Source organism: Heliconius melpomene, chromosome 16, assembly GCF_056956725.1.
Source record: "Heliconius melpomene rosina isolate 202511_hmr_F chromosome 16, ASM5695672v1, whole genome shotgun sequence".
In the NCBI taxonomy this organism is placed as follows: Eukaryota; Metazoa; Arthropoda; class Insecta; order Lepidoptera; family Nymphalidae; genus Heliconius; species Heliconius melpomene.
The window spans coordinates 11461650-11479053 of record NC_140404.1 but is presented as its reverse complement, the minus strand read 5'-3'; the positions used below and the strand labels follow the sequence as shown (position 1 = coordinate 11479053).

The 17404-nt window shown below is 32.6% G+C and overlaps 1 protein-coding gene across 7 annotated transcripts in view; it reads left to right on the top strand.

Moving 5' to 3' along the window:
- LOC146531083 (mitogen-activated protein kinase kinase kinase 9-like) overlaps positions 1-17404 on the top strand; it is a 61544-nt gene that overhangs the window by 1478 nt on the left and 42662 nt on the right. The gene's annotated exons all lie outside the window — the stretch shown is intronic.

Below are 17404 nucleotides of genomic sequence, written 5' to 3'. Positions count from 1 at the left end.
TCATTGATTAAGGTAATATACCTTAAGTGATTTTAGTTCTATATTCTTTATATTTTCATATTGTTTTATATATATGTGTTTCTAAACTTTTTTGACATCTATAGAAATAAAAGTGTACTTAATATAGCTATATTTGAAAAAGTTAGTTACTTTAATACAAATTCTTATTGGAAGAGGTTTCAAATTTGGTTTTAAGAAATATATTTATTTTTCAAAAAAGAATACTCAAGAGAGATAATGGTTATAGGGTAAATTAACTATAAAGAATGGAGCTCCATTTACTATGGTCTCTGCATATCTCTTTTGCTCCGCATCCTCCTCCTCAGGTCCTTGGTTGTTTTATAAGACTCCTGTAGTATCACCATTAATGTGTCCATTATTTATTAAATTATATTACCATTAATTTAATTCAAAACTCACACAGCAGGATAGACAAAGGGAACCTAGTATTCTGGAGGTTTTACATATTGAGTGGTGGAACTCAACGCCTCCTCGACACCAGAGAGAAGAAAAGAAAATATAAATTTAAATAAATATTTTAATTCCTCGAGTGTGGATCAAACCCAGACCGAGTCGCTTTTACAGTCATACTTTGTGCCCCTGTGCCAAGACTGGCCTCTACAATTCATTTATTTATTTTGTATTTATTACATTGCTAGGATTAATTTGTTTTTTGTAATATGCATCCTTAGAGAATTATAATATTTATAGTACTGTGCAAATGATAAAGTAAAACAAATGTGGTTATGGTAAAGAACTATAAAATTATAAGCAAATAATGTGAATCCCCTATTTTGAGATTTTACTAAATGAGGCAATGAGGGTAAATGACTTTTGTTTAAATTTCCTGCTGTAGTAAGACAAAATACAGTGATGAGTTCCTCTTTTTAACACTTGATGTCTTGAATTTGAACAGAAAGCAGAGAACAGAGTGTTTTGACACTAGCTTTTCTTGTATTTCTTGCTGTATGTTGGCTACAATGTAAGGCAAAAATAAACCTAAAGAAAGATTAAATGTAGTTGTGCTGAAACTGAACAGATCTTAAATTTTTGATTAACTATGTATGATATTTAAATTGCTATGGATTTTGTATGAATCTATTTATTGACATCACCTGTTACAAGATTTCTTGCTGTAATAATTGTAGTATTAAAATTAGTATATTATATCTTTATTATTATATTCATGGATGTAAGAATGTGAACCTAAAAAAAATTGCATATATTAAGAAGGCATATAGCAACAGAATATTGAAAACAAGGCAACCATGTCCACATCTAGGCCCTTATGCAATGTGTCATATTGTTCAGCCCACACCATATAAATGCGACGCCCACTCAGATATTAATCAAAATTAAAATGCAACTAATGTTTTGGTATACATTCATATTTGACCTATTGACTTGCCTATTACAAATTGTTGAATTAGTTTGGAGTTTGTAATTTATTGGGTGTTTATTTATTAAATTGTACTTCATATTTGAAGTTATACTCAGAGATGATAATTGGTAAAATACCAATTATCAATATTATGTTGATATTACTTCGGTGCAAATGATTATTTGTTTAAGCATTTTTTAAATGCTAATCTTGAATAAAATATGAAGAAATTGAATGTGAGCTAAACAAACTAAAAAAATAATTGTTTGTAACAAATTTTTAGACATATGAGTGTATAGCTTCGCTCTGACTATCAGTTTACGCAGAGGGAACCTAATATTAAGTCGCGTAGTGCTAAGAAACGCCGCACTTTGACTTGTCACCAGAGCGTAATTCATTCCCCCGATTGGCAATCGAAACCCCAACCGTCGCGTTGTGACTGTACACACGCGGTACCACTGCGCCAATTTATCTATGTTTTAGTTTTATCTCGTACTTATTTCTAACACCATTATAGATAGCAACCAATTCTATTCAGTATTGGCAATATAATTTAAACCGTATCTCACCCTGTTTCACAACAACCAGTATTCTTGTAGGTAACCCCCTACCTTGCGCACCTACTGCTGTGCTAAGACTGTTACCCACTTCGATCTTGAGCTATATATGACGATAAATCTATGGGGTTTTTGTAAAAAAAAATTTTCATCTTTACTTATCATATTATAAAGAGGCGCAGTTTGTTTGGTCACGTGATATTGTAAGCAACTACTGTTTCAAATTGAAAAAAATTAAGCTATATAGCAAGCAAGTTAATCGTTTCGATTATTATCTGTGAAATATTTTTATATTTCAATTTCACAACTAGGGCGAAGTCTCAGATGAAAAGTTAATTCCATATATATCACGAACCTAGCAGACTCTTAATGGACACTCTATTTTCACACTTATCATTTGGTACGTTTTATAAGTAGATATATATGTATCTGCATAAATGTAAAATATTTTTAACTTTCAAATTGCAATTGCTTCATATAGGTAGCTGTTAAATGTTTTAATTGCGTAATTATAAAAAAATATATAATTATTGAGAATTTGTTTCATCACTGTATAAGTTCTTCGAAATAACTCGGCAGATAATTGTGACGGCATATATTGACGCCTTTATCATTTGTTAAAAACTTATCGATGGTTGTATTAAAATAAATGTATTTTATAGATATTAACTTAATATGTTAAAATATACTTGTCTTTTCTTTTTTAATTATTGAAATTAATCTTGAAGCTTATTAATAAGTAACCGAATTTCTTAAACGATAAAAACAGACACTATACAAATTTTATTCTACTTATCCACCAAAATCGCTTATCACTCAATCTCTTATCACTAGATAACATCAAGCTATAAAACATCCATCAATGGACTACATACATATCTGTACCAAACGGGAAATCGACACCCCACCCTAACGCCTTCCCATGGCACCTTTTCTGTTTCAATCAGCTGAAAGCTTCCTGTCGTCCCGTAACCCCTGATGGGATGTCGGGGTTCTTAGTTTGTTCCATGTTTTCTATAGTGGAGTATTTTCTGTAAGAAGTTGTATAATTTTTAACACCCTTTCGAGCTGTAACTATGATATAAAATTTAAGAATCTGTATTACACGCACTTCTAACTCTTGTATCATCATGATACTTTGCTTTTATTTGTAGATGAGATGATAATACAGGTTAATTATGGTATCTTCCAGCTGGTCTGATGATGGGATTGGAAGTTAGCTGGTGGTTGGTGGAACCTTGGACTGCCTATTATTAAGTATGTCGGTTTTCTGCCCATTACATTCATCTTGTTGGTGTTTCGCGACGGCCTGATATGACAATGCGTTTTATTATTGTGCTATTACGTCAAAAAATTGTAGTATTAATTTTCTTCTACTCAGCATTCTTAGGTTAGCAAACGTATACAACTTTTGCGAATTACACCTCGCGTATTGTTTACATACGGAAACCGCAAGTGTAGCGTTATTTTTTTTAGAGACATGTAAATATACATAATGTCTCTAAAAGTATGGAAAATGTTCAAATAGAGGTATTAAATAATTATAAAAAAATACTGAGACTGACTGTTAACGCCGAGGTTGTAGGCTAGATCCTGATATTTAAATTATTTTTTTTACATTCCCTCTCAAAAAATGAAATAAAAATAGAAAAAACTTCTCGTAATGTCGACATCATTTGCCCTTTTACGTTTAAAAGATCATATTTTATGGAGCATACCGCTTTCTATTGTCTGGCCCCTATAAGGGATATTACTATTAAAGTTTTGATTTTGTTAAACGTTTTTGAAACATGCAAAACATGTGTGTGATAGTGATGATAAAATTTTATTACAAAATAAAAACTTTAATGAAAAATAGTTTTAATTGATTTTTTGTTTAATTAAAAGTGTTAAAGTTTACTAGTCAAAGCAATATCTACCTAATTTTTTTAACCACAGTAAGTAGGTACTTATCTTTTTATTTATTTTTTTTTGTCTTTCACGGCGTACCCCGCATATAGCGTGGTATGCATAGAAAACCTAGTGAAAAGATCCTCCTTGCTCCACTCTCCGCCACATTTTCGAAACATTGTGAGTTGGGAGGCAGAATTCTAACTCAATTTTTTATTTCCTTAATATATTTATATTCAAATAACCAAAGTATACTACTTGTACTATCTCTGAGTCTCAATATGGATTTCAGCCAGGATCGGGCACCATGGACGCCATTTTCGCCCTCAGAACTTTGATGGAGGCATACAGGGAAAAAAGGAGAGCTCTGCATGTGGCCTTTTTAGATCTGCAGAAGGCCTTTGACTGTGTGCCTCGTCAGTGTATCTGGTGGGCATTGCGATCCAAAGGGATCCCTGAGGCCTATATTGAGATTATCAGAGACATGTACCATGATTCCGCTTCTATGGTTAGGACTGCTGTTGGCGACACTAGACCCTTCCCGATTACAGTGGGGGTTCACCAGGGCTCGGCTCTTAGTCCGTTCTTATTCAATGTAGTGCTCGATACTGTCTCGGCTCACATCCAGGACCAGCCTCCATGGCTGATGATGTATGCCGACGACATAGCACTCATTGCCGAGAACCGACTGACGCTGGAGCGTAAAGTGAACCTCTGGAAGGATACGCTTGAGAACGGCGGTCTTAAACTAAATGTGTCGAAGACAGAGTACATGGCCTGCGGGAGCCGGGACTCGAGCACCATCCTTATAGGTCCTGAGCCAGCCGTTAAGTCGGAGAAGTTCAGGTACCTTGGATCCGTTATGCACGAGTCTGGAGGCATCGATCACGATGTCCAAGGGCGGATAAGCGCTGCCTGGGCCAAATGGCGGGAGGTCACTGGTGTGGTCTGCGACCGCAGAATACCGCCCAAGCTCATATACAAGAGCAGGGGCTGATATACAAGAGCATCATCCGACCGGTTCTTTTATACGGCAGCGAATGTTGGCCGGCACTATCTCGGCACACTCAGGAGCTTCACGTCACGGAAATGAAGATGCTGAGGTGGATGTGCGGCGTAACGCGGTCTGACCGCATACGCAACACATTCATTCGAGGTAGTCTTGGGGTCCGTGACGTAGCGGATAAGCTCCAAGAGCGTCGTCTGAGATGGTTTGGCCACGTTACGCGCCGGCCTAAGAACTATGTCGGATGCAAGTGCCTTGCTATATCAGTTCCTGGAGTGAGACCTCCTGGACGCCCAAGGAAGCGCTGGCTGGATGTCGTGATGCAGGACATGAGAGCCAATGGTCTAACCACCGAGGACGCAAAAGACCGTGCAAAGTGGAGTAGGTTGAGTAGGAGGGCAGACCCTGGCAATAGCCGGGATTAATGCCAGGAGGAAGAACCAAAGTATACTACTTCAGAACTACCAACTAAATGTATTGAGGGCGAAGCTATAAAAAATAAACAACAAAAAACCGGCGACATCACAACTGGTGAATTTGCCAAACATATTTGTATTTTCTTTGTTAAATAATGTATTTTAGTCGATTTGTTTTTACTATGCATAAGCTGGGCCAGCTCTTAAGATATTAAGTAGAAGTTAATTCCTTTAACTTTATTGATATGTATCATTTTAATGGCAATTAAACTTTAACGAACATCTCTAAGAGAGGTGTCAATCAGCACCTAAGGAAGTAATTAAGACACTCTGTTCCCATTAAAACACTTCCGTTCCCCATTTTTGGGTAAATTCTGGAGGCACAACGTGTTGATTGACGGAATTCAACGCAAAATACAGCGTTGAGCTTCGCTACCAGAGCGAAAAAATTAACATATTAAATATTTAATTTGCTCAAGCGGGAATCGAACCCGCACGCACAGTCGCACGCTTGTGCACATGCACTACGACTGGCCGCATACATAAATGTATTTATAGTGTTACTATTCTTACTATAAATCATGTCTGTGAACTTAGCAGAGCATTGTCCAGCAGATCAAAAAAAAAATGGAGTTCTCTTCGCATGCACCTGAGTTCTATAGTTCCTGATAGGTTTTATAAATAGTTCTGTCGTTTTTACCCCTGAAAAAGTTATGTAAAAAAATGATCTGCTAACTTCCCTTAGCAGATCATTTTTTTGCAAATAAAAATCGGGGCGAGATCTGCACTCATAGGGATGAATAAAATAGTTCCTGATAACTTTTAACAATAGTTCTGTTAATTTCACGAAGAAAACAATTTTTAAACAGACAAAAAGAACGTTCGTTTCGAAAATAGTTCGAAAGGTTAAGTAATTTTTAAAATTAATAAAATGATACTCAGGCGCGAGAACTCTTTATTTTACAATAAAATATAAGAAGTTCTAAGATATTTAGCCTAAAAGAAAACAAGAACTCTGAAAAAACTGCCAGCAGAGCATAGTTTAATGTATGAAATATTGAAAAATGTCTATTTTAAGTCTTCATATGTAAAATTACTAAATATTTTTTTTTTGAAAGTGTTCAGACACGGGAACTCTTGGATTTCTAACAGAATATGAGTTATTCTATTATACAAAGCCAATTACAAGACTAGAACTCCTGTAAAAATGCCAGCAGAGCATAGTTGAAGATTGAATTTGTTGAAAAATATCAAATTAATTTGTTGAGATGCAAAAATATTTTTTAAAAATATTAATATCTTGCTCAGAAGCGAGAACTTTTCATTTTTCAACATAATACAGGTAGTTCTACGATATTAAGCCTAAAAGAAAACCAGAACTCTGAAAAAACTGCCAGCAGAGCATAGTTGATTGTATGAAATATTGAAAAATGTCCATTTCAACTCTTCATATGTAAAAGTACTAAATAATTTATTTCTGAATATGCTCAAACACGAGAACTCTTGTATTTCTAACAGAATATGAGTTGTTCTATAATAAAAAGCCAATTACAAAACTAGAACTCCTGTAAAAATGCCAGCAGAGCATAGTAGAAAATTCGATTTGTTGAAAAATATCAAATTAACTTGTTGCGAAGAAAAATATTTTTTAAAAATATGAATATCTTGCTCAGAAGCGAGAACTCTTCATTTTTCAACAGAATACAGGTAGTTCTACGATATTTACCCTAAAAGAAAACCAGAACTCTGAAAAAACTGCCAGCAGAGCATAGTTGATTGTATGAAATATTGAAAAATGTCCATTTCAACTCTTCATATGTAAAAGTACTGAATAATTTTCTATTTTAATGTGCTCAGACTCGGCAACTCTTTAATTTCTAACAGAATATGAGTAGTCCTATTATAAAAAGCCAATTATAAAACTAGAACTCCTGTAAAAATGCCAGCAGAGCATAGTTGAAAATTTCATTTTTTGAAAGATATCAAATTAACATGTTGCGACGAAAAATATTTTTTATAAATATATTTTAAAATATATTTTGCTCAGAAGCAAGAACTCTTCATTTTTCAATAGAATATAAGTAGTTCTATGATATTTAGTCTGAAAGAAAACCAGAACTCTGAAAAAACTGCCAGCATAGCACAGTTGATTGTATGAAATATTGAAAAATGCCCATTTCAACTCTTCATATGTAAAAGTACTGAATAATTTTCTATTTTAATGTGCTCAGACTCGGGAACTCTTTGATTTCTACTAGAATATGAGTAGTTCTATTATAAAAAGAAAATCATAAAACTAGAACTCCTGTAAAAATGCTAGCAGAGCATAGTTGAAAATTGGATTTCTTGAAAAATATCGAATTAACATGTTGCGACGAAAAATATTTTTTTAAAATATTAATATCTAGCTCAGAAGCGAGAACTCTTCATGTTTCAACAGAATATAGGTAACTCTACGATATTTAGCCTGAATGAAAACCAGAACTCTGAAAAAACTGCCAGCAGAGCATAGTTGATTGTATGAAATGTAGAAAAATGACAATTTTAACTCTACATATGTTAAAGTACTAAATATTTTTTTTTGAAAGTGTTCCGACACGGGAACTCTTGGATTTCTAATAGAATATGAGTTATTTTATTATAAAAAGCCAATTACAAAACTAGAACTTCTGTAAAAACGCCAGCAGAGCATAGTTGAAATTTGGATTTCTTGAAAAATATCAAATTAACATGTTGTGACGAAAAATATTTTTTAAAAATATTAATATCTAGCTCAGAAGCGAGAACTCTTCATTTTTCGATAAAATATAAGTAGTTCTATGATATTTAGCCTGAAAAAAAACTAGAACTCTGAAAAAACTGCCAGCAGAGCATAGTTGATTATATGAAATATTGAAAAATGTCCATTTCAACTCTTCATATGTAAAAGTACTGAATAATTTTCTATTTTATTGTGCTCAGACTCGGGAACTCTTTGATTTCTACTAGAATATGAGTAGTTCTATTATTAAAAGCCAATAATTAAACAAGAACTCCTGTAAAAATGCCAGCAGAGCATACCTGAATATTCAATTTGTCGAAAAATATCAAATTTCTTATCTGAAACGCAGAAATATTTTTTTAAAATATTAAAATCGTGCTCAGAAGCGATAAGTCTTCATTTTTCAATAGAATACAAATAGTTATATGATATTTAGCCTGCAACAAATACAGAACTCTAAAAAAAATATTTAGTACTTTAACATATGTAGAGTTAAAATTGTCATTTTTCTACATTTCATACAATCAACTATGCTCTGCTGGCAGTTTTTTCAGAGTTCTGGTTTTCATTCAGGCTAAATATCGTAGAACTACCTATATTCTATAGTAAAATAAAGAGTTCTCGCTTTTGAGAATGATATTTATATTTTTAAAAAATATTTTTCTTCGCAACAAGTTAATTTGATATTTTTCAACAAATTCAATTTTCAACTATGCTCTGCTGGCATTTTTACAGGAGTTCTAGTTTTGTAATTGGCTTTGTATAATAGAATAACTCATATTCTGTTAGAAATCCAAGAGTTCCCGTGTCTGAACACTTTCAAAAAAAAATATTTAGTACTTTAACATATGTAGAGTTAAAATTGTCATTTTTCTACATTTCATACAATCAACTATGCTCTGCTGGCAGTTTTTTCAGAGTTCTGGTTTTCATTCAGGCTAAATATCGTAGAATTACCTATATTCTATAGTAAAATAAAGAGTTCTCTCTTTTGAGAATGATATTAATATTTTTAAAAAATATTTTTCGTCGCAACAAGTTAATTTGATATTTTTCAAGAAATCGAATTTTCAACTATGCTCTGCTGGCATTTTTACAGGAGTTCTAGTTTTGTAATTGGCTTTGTATAATAGAATATTTCATATTTTATTAGAAATCCAAGAGTTCCCGTGTCGGAACACTTTCAAAAAAAAATATTTAGTACTTTAACATATGTAGAGTTAAAATTGTCATTTTTATACATTTCATACAATCAACTATGCTCTGCTGGCAGTTTTTTCAGAGTTCTGGTTTTCATTCAGGCTAAATATCGTAGAACTACCTATATTCTATAGTAAAATAAAGAGTTCTCGCTTTTGAGAATGAAATTTATATTTTTAAAAAATATTTTTCTTCGCAACAAGTTAATTTGATATTTTTCAACAAATTCAATCTTCAACTATGCTCTGCTGGCATTTTTACAGGAGTTCTAGTTTTGTAATTGGCTTTGTATAATAGAATAACTCATATTCTGTTAGAAATCCAAGAGTTCCCGTGTCTTAACACTTTCAAAAAAAAATATTTAGTACTTTAACATATGTAGAGTTAAAATTGTCATTTTTCTATATTTCATACAATCAACTATGCTCTGCTGGCAGTTTTTTCAGAGTTCTGGTTTTCATTCAGGCTAAATATCGTAGAATTACCTATATTCTATAGTAAAATAAAGAGTTCTCGCTTTTGAGAATGATATTAATATTTTTAAAAAATATTTTTCGTCGCAACAAGTTAATTTGATATTTTTCAAGAAATCGAATTTTCAACTATGCTCTGCTGGCATTTTTACAGGAGTTCTAGTTTTGTAATTGGCTTTGTATAATAGAATATTTCATATTTTATTAGAAATCCAAGAGTTCCCGTGTCGGAACACTTTCAAAAAAAAATATTTAGTACTTTAACATATGTAGAGTTAAAATTGTCATTTTTATACTATTATGTTGAAAAATGAAGAGTTCTCGCTTCTGAGCAAGATATTAATATTTTTAAAAAATATTTTTGCCTCTCAACAAATTAATTTGATATTTTTCAACAAATTCAATCTTCAACTATGCTCTGCTGGCATTTTTACAGGAGTTCTAGTTTTGTAATTGGCTTTGTATAATAGAATAACTCATATTCTATTAGAAATCCAAGAGTTGCCGTATCGGAACACTTTCAAAAAAAAAAATTTAGTACTTTAACATATGTAGAGTTAAAATTGTCATTTTTCTACATTTCATACAATCAACTATGCTCTGCTGGCAGTTTTTTCAGAGTTCTGGTTTTCATTCAGGCTAAATATCGTAGAACTACCTATATTCTATAGTAAAATAAAGAGTTCTCGCTTTTGAGAATGAAATTTATATTTTTAAAAAATATTTTTCTTCGCAACAAGTTAATTTGATATTTTTCAACAAATTCAATCTTCAACTATGCTCTGCTGGCATTTTTACAGGAGTTCTAGTTTTGTAATTGGCTTTGTATAATAGAATAACTCATATTCTGTTAGAAATCCAAGAGTTCCCGTGTCTTAACACTTTCAAAAAAAAATATTTAGTACTTTAACATATGTAGAGTTAAAATTGTCATTTTTCTATATTTCATACAATCAACTATGCTCTGCTGGCAGTTTTTTCAGAGTTCTGGTTTTCATTCAGGCTAAATATCGTAGAACTACCTGTATTCTGTTGAAAAATGAAGAGTTCTCGCTTCTGAGCAAGATATTCATATTTTTAAAAAATATTTTTCGTCGCAACAAGTTAATTTGATATTTTTCAACAAATCGAATTTTCTACTATGCTCTGCTGGCATTTTTACAGGAGTTCTAGTTTTGTAGTTGGCTTTTTATAATAGAACAACTCATATTCTGTTAGAAATACAAGAGTTCTCGTGTTTGAGCACATTCAGAAATAAATTATTTAGTACTTTTACATATGAAGAGTTGAAATGGACATTTTTCAATATTTCATACAATCAACTATGCTCTGCTGGCAGTTTTTTCAGAGTTCTGGTTTTCTTTTAGGCTAAATATCGTAGAACTACCAGTACTCTGTTGAAAAATGAAGAGTTCTCGCTTCTGAGCAAGATATTCATATTTTTAAAAAATATTTTTCTTCGCAACAAGTTAAATTGATATTTTTCAACAAATCGAATTTTCAACTATGCTCTGCTGGCATTTTTACAGGAGTTCTAGTTTTGTAATTGGCTTTTTATTATAGAACAACTCATATTCTGTTAGAAATACAAGAGTTCTCGTATTTGAGCACATTCAGAAATAAATTATTTAGTACTTTTACATATGAAGAGTTGAAATGGACATTTTTCAATATTTCATACAATCAACTATGCTCTGCTGGCAGTTTTTTCAGAGTTCTGGTTTTCTTTTAGGCTAAATATCGTAGAACTACCTGTATTATGTTGAAAAATGAAAAGTTCTCGCTTCTGAGCAAGATATTAATATTTTTAAAAAATATTTTTGCATCTCAACAAATTAATTTGATATTTTTCAACAAATTCAATCTTCAACTATGCTCTGCTGGCATTTTTACAGGAGTTCTAGTTTTGTAATTGGCTTTGTATAATAGAATAACTCATATTCTGTTAGAAATCCAAGAGTTCCCGTGTCTGAACACTTTCAAAAAAAAAATATTTAGTACTTTTACATATGAAGACTTAAAATAGACATTTTTCAATATTTCATACATTAAACTATGCTCTGCTGGCAGTTTTTTCAGAGTTCTGGTTTTCTTTCAGGCTAAATATCGTAGAACTACTTATATTTTATTGTAAAATAAAGAGTTCTCGCGTCTGAGTATCATTTTATTAATTTTAAAAATTACTTTACCTTTCGAACTATTTTCGAAACGAACGTTCTTTTTTTCTGTTTAAAAATTTTTTTCTTCGTGAAATTAACAGAACTATTGTTAAAAGTTATCAGGAACTATTTTATTCATCCCTATGAGTGCAGATCTCGCCCCGATTTTTATTTGCAAAAAAATGATCTGCTAAGGGAAGTTAGCAGATCATTTTTTTACATAACTTTTTCAGGGGTAAAAACGACAGAACTATTTATAAAACCTATCAGGAACTATAGAACTCAGGTGCATGCGAAGAGAACTCCATTTTTTTTTTGATCTGCTGGACAATGCTCTGCTAAGTTCACAGACATCTATAAATCGAGATCAATTGAGGAAAGAAATACTAATATTTATGCGCATAATTTGAACAATTTATATTTTTTTTGACAGGTAGAGGAAAATGTGATAGTGCCACACTTAATCCTCAACTGCTGTTAAAAGAAATCATACACACCACACCCAATAAATGATAATTATTCATGTAGATTTTAAATATAGATAAAAATATGATAATCGTTTCAAATTTATAAAAGCTTATAAGAAACGCCATTTAAGTCAAAAATGAATGTTTTGAAATCAAAGGAAATACTTAATTTAAAGTGTTACTATAAATTTATCTCATATTTTATCACATATCTCCTGTGTAAATGCCAATCGTGGCGCAAGAGCACAAGCGTCCGACTGTAAAACGCGACAGATTGTGGGATCGATTCCCATTCGCGGATATGAAATATTTAAGCATGGAAGCGAACGGAGTGTCTTAACATTAGGTTCCCATGTTTCCTCTGGTTAAACGCCCACGGCGTGTGAGCAACCTTAGTACTGAGTCACTCCCTTGTACATCTTCTGCCCAGTATAGAACTTTATCTATATTAATTGGTGGAACCCAAACCTGCATTTTACATAACCGACTGGAAAAATCAAAATATTATGAATATGGTATAAAATATTCCCCAAACGGTGATATAAACCCATAATTATCCCGTGTAGTCGCACTCAGATGCCACAAGCTATCAATCTTGCATACAAAAATTCCATATAATCATTAAACGTGGTGGCCTGGTGGGTGTCGTGAGTTACGATGATCATTAACGTTTTCTTGCATTCCGAACGTTTTTTGGTGTGTTTGTAGGTCGCGGTTACGTGCTTTGAGCTACTTTAGCACTGTTTTTTACCGACTTTGAACGAAAATATGTTTGGTTTTTTTATTTGATTTGTTTGCACTCAACATACAATGTCTCTAAAATTAGGCTAGATCCCTTCTGCCTACTGTGCAGTAAGGTGCATAAAAAGTGCAGCTTAAAAAATAATTTATGCTATCGTTACATAGATATTGGACTATAAAAATGCATATGATGAGGCCATTCGTGGAGGCACACAAAAGTCCTACTGTCGAGAAAATTATATTTTAATTATTTAAATTTCTGGTGATGAAGCAAAGCGCGGCGTTGAGTTGCGTCCCTCAACACCCAATGTCGAAAGTGGATAATGGTAGTATCTTAACACTAGTCTCGCAGGTTCAAAAAAGGAAAACACGTGTTCTGTAACCATGTTAACACATACAATCATGCACATGAGATAAGTAAATTTACATTTTTGCAAGAATTCTTCGTTTAAAAGGTTCATCGGTACCGCCTTGTAGGTCGCGCTGCCAGCGCGCCAGTCGTCGCCCGGTAATTTTCCTATGCAAGGGAACTTGATATACTACTGCCTTATAACGATAGAACATCAGTTGTTTGGTTGGTTTGGTATTTCTTAGATATTTATGGAAAATTTTCAATAAATATCTAAGAACCGTCAATTCAGACATTACCCAACTCACCCTGAGAACGGAGATTCTTATCCCTAGGTTCGCTACTAACTTCTGTACGATTAGGCATACAGAAGGTAGTGGCAAAACGCTTGAACCCGAAAACCGATGTTATATTTAAATTATTCATCTATACCAACGGAAGAGAAACATTTTAAAATTGCATATGATCGGGGTAAAATATAGTTTTTGAGCGAGAGACCTCGGTTGATCTTTGAAAACACAGTATTAAAGATTCTGGATGGAAGTTACGTTAAAAGCATGATTACAGCATGAGAGCATGTATGAAGTGGTTGATGACAGTGGACGAGGCGAAAGAGGAATGTAAAGAATGTAGCATTTGGCACTCCGTTTTCACTGACTACCCCTAGCTAAGTTACAAAAGTACAAGTTATTTTTTAAATATTCTTAATATCTCTACAACTATTACGTTTCGTTATTAACACACTAAAGGCAAGTGCGTACATTTTGTTCGTAAATTTTTTGTATTTAAATCTTTTATGACCTTATTAATCTTTTTAATTTTTTTATTGTGCGTGCATGCAAAGTTTTATCACGATAGCTCAGACGTTGACACGTAACAACCATAAACCCAATTTTCACTTTATATATGTATATTACTATGTATTTACATTATTTATTATAGAAGGCATCTCGTGTTAAAACATATATACCTAATTCCCCACTCAACGCCCAGTTTTCGAGACATTAAATTTTAAGCGGCAGAACTGAAAGCTGCGTTTTGTTAACAAAGAGGATAAAATAAATAAAAATCAGCTTCACGTTCTATCTGTATATGTCGCTGTAAGGAACCTAGTGTTAAGACACTCCGTTCACCACTTTCCACCGAAGTTTTTGAAGCATTGCCTGTTGATTAGCGAAACTCGATGCCGGGTTTCTGGTGCTGGTGAGAAATGAAAATATTAATTATTTAATAATTAAACACAACCGTCACGTTACAGTCACACCCTTTTGCCCTTCAGAGGGCAGAGAGGAAATGATAATACTACGTTGTCTCGATTGGAATCGAACCCACAACCGTCGCTTTTACAGTCCAGACGGAATCTATATTTTTATATTTATATTTCTTTGTAATTATATAGTGTTTAATTGTATCAAGATTATTTTTGAAATAACTAAACCCTTTCTGACATTTTTTATTGTACGTGCGTGCCAAGTTAATATCACGCTCGGTCAGGCGTTGACGCGTGACAGCAACAAACAAACAAACAACCCGAATTTCACTTTATATATTACTATGTATGAACATTATTTATTATAGAAATTAATCAACATTATCATATAAACACGTGCCCCTTATCTCTATAAGGCATCCGTGCAATTATCTTGTAATTATACTAATTTATGGCCACGAGGGTAACGGGTTCAACCCTCTGCGATGGCAATTTGAGATATGGACACAATTTTGCAACAGTACGTCGTAACGATCCGCCCTTAATGCTAATATTGCTTGTTCTGTCTGTATTTTATTAGTTTGGTCGTTTTGGAGACGCGTTTTTGGCCAGCTGTTGCGAACTTTATTATTACATTTTTTAGTAATTCTTAAACTTTATAGTAATAGACTGTAAGATATACGCACAGACAAATCATCTAATTTAAAAAATTGCATAAAATAAGAAAATATGTATAAATAATGAACTGAATTTAAATCATTTTATAAGTAATTAACCTTGATATTATATGCACAAAATTCAATTGTGATTAATTAATGACAGTGCCGATAGGTTATCCTACAACAGGTTATTTAAATTTTCTACTAGGTTTATTTAGTATGTTTCACGTTTGTACCGTAGTAGTGGGTTCTTTTTTAAACTAACAGTCATATTTATATGTATGAACGTTTTTTTAAGTAATTTAGTTTTTATTTTTTTAGTTATATTTGTTATGTTATCTATTTTCTGAAATTATATATTGACTATATTTTTCTGATTTAGGATTATACATTGGATTTTTGTTTGGAGGAAGCTCTTGGGGAGCTGTTGAAGTGAAAATTACATGAAAATTCTTTTGTTTTACCAAACTGGGAATCGCTGTATTATAAGTATAGATAATATTTTTCACTCATCTTGACTTCAAAGTTCTAACTTTAAAGTCAAAATTAGAGAAAATTTAAATTATAATATTTGTAAATACAGGTTATAAAATAATTTTATATGGCACTATTGAAGCAATCGTGATGTGATCTGTAAAATGCTTTGCATATCGAAAATTGTTTGTTTTTTTTTACTTAGATTTTATTTATATTTTAAACACCCTACATTTTCCAAACGGCCTAGTGATATATCAAAGCGTTCACTTTTTCAGCATGATTTATTTACGGCGTAAGTACCTATATTATTATACATCGAGGTAGTATTATTATATTCTTTTGTTATACATCGAGGTCTTTTTTAACCTACTTATACGGAATATCTTAACACTAGATTTTCTCCGTCTTTCCTGATATGCGGGAAAAATGTGAAGCTGTATTGTTTTATCATAACAAATATAACGATTCTATTATTTTAAATACAAGCTACTTATTATCGCCAAGGAAATATAAATTTATAAGTAATTATGTTATCTACATACATACACACAGACAGACAGACGGGGGCCGTGGGAATATCGATATTTTCTCAGTAAGAACTCGTTTTTTCCTAGAATATCCGTCACAGTGTCAATTATATTGCAATAGCTAAGCTTAATGGCCGATGAATAGATTTATCTGAGCGAGTAATAAACACGAATGTTCTTTTTTGTATGAAATATGTATGTTTGTTTACTTTTAGGTTCGTTCTTTCATTTTATTGATGGTTCACTCTATTGCGAAGAAAACGGAAAAAGAAAACATAATTTAAAACAAAACAAATAAAAATATTGATATATATCAAGGTGCATTTGTACAAACTACAAAGGTGTGTTTAAACACAACAGGCTGTGGGTTCGTTTCACAAATGTGAATGAAATATTGAATATTTTTATTTCTTCGCTTCTGGTAACAAGGGAAAGCGCGGTGTTGACTTCCGCGACTCAACACGTTGTCTCGAAAAGCCTCACTTAGTGCGCCGGCCCAACGTTTCTAAGACCAATAATCGTCAGTGCGTTTTCTACACAGTAACGGAAGAGTTTTACATAGTATACCTACAGTTTCTACCCAGCAATCTAGGATTCTAGGCTATAAACTAGATGTTAACACTGTATAATCGAATATCGGAATAACGGTCGTCGATGGTAATGGCCCATTAGACGTCGTTTGTATAATTCTACGTTATGCTACCAAATTGTGTAGGTAGTTTGTTAAACGATTTGAGTATAATGATAGCCGTACTATTAATATTGGGCGTTTTGTTTAGCATATGATTGTTATAATATGAAATTATGGGATTCAAAGTGGTTATAGAATTTTTTTTTATTTCTAGAGTGCCTAGTATTTGTAAAATTATATCGCATTGTCTGAAATACCCTCATTAATTGTTGTCTAAAGTCGTAGTGTAGTATTTAGTGATAACGAGATCGTCAATTAACTCTACGTCTAATTAATAACTCGATAATGTCAAACTACTTTAGTAGCTAAGACGTCAAATGACCACAAGCGGACGCAGACAAATCAGCGTCTGGCCTTCTCTTAGGCTGGTTACACAATGATATTTATCTAGAATATAAGTACTTATATAAAGTTCTTCTTTTACTGAGTAACTGACAGAC